The sequence below is a fragment of the Octopus bimaculoides genome, chromosome 1 (genome assembly GCF_001194135.2).
Source record: "Octopus bimaculoides isolate UCB-OBI-ISO-001 chromosome 1, ASM119413v2, whole genome shotgun sequence".
NCBI classification, from domain to species: Eukaryota; Metazoa; Mollusca; class Cephalopoda; order Octopoda; family Octopodidae; genus Octopus; species Octopus bimaculoides.
The window spans coordinates 193909215-193911863 of record NC_068981.1 but is presented as its reverse complement, the minus strand read 5'-3'; the positions used below and the strand labels follow the sequence as shown (position 1 = coordinate 193911863).

Below are 2649 nucleotides of genomic sequence, written 5' to 3'. Positions count from 1 at the left end.
AATAAAATCAATTTATAAAAAATTAAAATTAAATTGAGCTTTACAGAGTAAAATATATATAAATAAATATATAGTTTTAGGGAAAAAAAACCAAGGTTCATGAACTCATCAATGAAAATCCACTGTCACAAATAAAAAAAAATTAATAATTAAAAGCACAATAAATGAGTACAACATGCTCCTTTTGTCTACCAAATCCACTCACAAGGCTTTGGTTGGCTCGAGGCTATAGTAGAAGACACTTGCCCAAGGTGCCATGCAGTGGTACTAAACCCGGAACCATGTGGTTGGGAAGCAATATTCTTAGCACACAGCCACTCCTACATACACAATAAACACACATATATCTATCTCAAGGTTACCCTCACACACTTACCCCCCCCCCCCAAACACCATTAACACATACACACATACACAGTAATAACATGTGCACACGTAGATAATACACAATAACTGCTTTTGTACATCCTAGCACATATATATACACACGTGTGCACACATATACATGTATGCATGCGTACACATACAATAACTGTTATTGTGCGACTTAAGACATACACATCCACGCACAAATACACACATATATACACATATATGTACATATACATAGGTACTTATACATATATATATATATGCAAAAGTAACTCCTGTGTTCACATACACAAGCGTACACACATGCACACGTACACACACACGCACGCGCACGCACATACACACACACACACACAGACACGTAGTACATTACGTAACCATAGCAACAGAGACTCCAGCTATTATAGAAAAGTATTAAACCTCAAGAGGTGAAGAAGGAGGAGGAAGCAAAATAAAAGTAAGAGGAGGCGATAAGGAGCGAGGTGGAGAAGGAGGGTGTAGTGGTAAGGAAGGGGGAGTGTGGATCAGTGAGAAGAAGAAGGGGAGGCAATCAGGAGAAGAAGGTGGTAAGGAAGTGGGAAGAGGAGAACGATGTGTTATGTTGTGGTGAACGAAAAGTCGTCAGCTGTGTCTAAGAGCAGTAATGGTGGTGGTGGTGGTGGTGGTGGTAGTAGCGGTGGTAGTAGTAATTGTAGTGGTGGAAGTAGTAACAGTAGTAGTTGTAGTTTCAAGAGTTGTAGTAGTAACTTTAGTTTGATTGACCATAAAGTAACTGGCGAGAGACGTGTTGTTGCTTTGGGGAAAAATGATATCAGAGTTGTGGTGATAATAGTGGTGGTGGTGGTAGTGATGATATATTTTAAATCTTTAGGCGGCGAGCTGGCAGAAACGTTAGCACACTGGGCGAAATGCTTAGATGTATTTCGTCTGTCTTTATGTTCTGAGTTCAAATTCTGCTGAGGTCAACTTTGCCTTTCATCCTTTCTGGGTTGATACATTAAGTACCAGTTACACACTGGGGGTCGATGTAATCGACTTAATCCCTTTGTCTGTCCTTGTTTGTCCCCTCTGTGTGTAGCCCCTTGTGGGCAGTAAAGAAATAAGAAACGTTAGCACACCAGGCGAAATGCTTAGCGGTATTTTGTCTGCCGTTACGTTCTGAGTTCAAATTCCGCCAAGGTTGACTTTGCCTTTCATTCTTTCGGGGTCGATAAATTAAGTACCAGTTCCATACTGAGGTCGATCTAATCGACTGGCCCCTACCCCATAAAATTTCGGGCCTTGTGCCTAGAGTAGGAAAGAATATTTTTTTAATCTTAAGGCAGCGAGCTGACAGAAACGTTAGCACGCCTGGCGAAATACTTACCTGTATTTCGTCTGTCTCTATGTTCTGAGTTCAAATTCTACTGAGGTCGACTTTGTCTTACATCCTTTTGGGGTTGATAAATGAAATACCAGTCACGTACTAAGGTCCTCTCATTGATCACCCCTCCCCAGCCTTCACTTCAAGTAGGTTGCCCGGTGATGGACCTTTATGTGGCCCATGGTTTATGTGCTGAAGAGTGGTGCCTTTCCCAAATTGGTGCCAAGCTATGGACAATGGTGCCATCTAAATTGATGTGGTTCTTCTCTGCATGGATTAATATGTGTGCCAAATACTGGGGTCAAATTTTGGGACAAGGCCAGTAACTTTGGGAAAAGGGGATCATTGACTACACTGACTCCTATGGTACTTGTTTTATCAACCCCAAAAGGATGAAAGACAAAGTCAGTCTCTGTGGAATTTGAACTCAGATCATAATGACGTACGAAATGCTACAAAGAATTTTGCCTGCTAACGATTATTCTGGCTCACTGCTCTGTGTGTACCAAATATTAAGGCGTATGTGTGGTAAATAATTGATCCAAAAGAAAGACATTGAGTTCCGTTGTGCCATTTCTGTTGCTTATCGATCTGAAGACATCACTTTTACTGATTCTTTCACTGACAGCCATGTCTTGGAGGTTGACGTGGTCCATATATAGAATGTTGCAGAGGCAAGTCAAGAATGCAAATTGTACAAGAACATGCTGCCACTTGGTTTCTTCTTTTATCTTTTACTTGCTTCAGTCTTTGGACCACGGCCATGCTGGGGCATTGCCACGATGGATTTAGTTCAACTCACCAACCATAGCACTTATTTTTTTAAAGTATGGTGCTTACAGGGATGTAAACAATCCAACACCTGTTATCAAGCAGTGTTGGGGGGGGGGACAAACACACACTATATACACACA

The 2649-nt window shown here is 41.2% G+C and overlaps 1 protein-coding gene across 1 annotated transcript in view; it reads left to right on the top strand.

The window, feature by feature from the left end:
- The window catches only part of LOC106869895 (uncharacterized), an 88591-nt gene that overhangs the window by 63802 nt on the left and 22140 nt on the right, over window positions 1-2649 (top strand). The window lies entirely within an intron of this gene.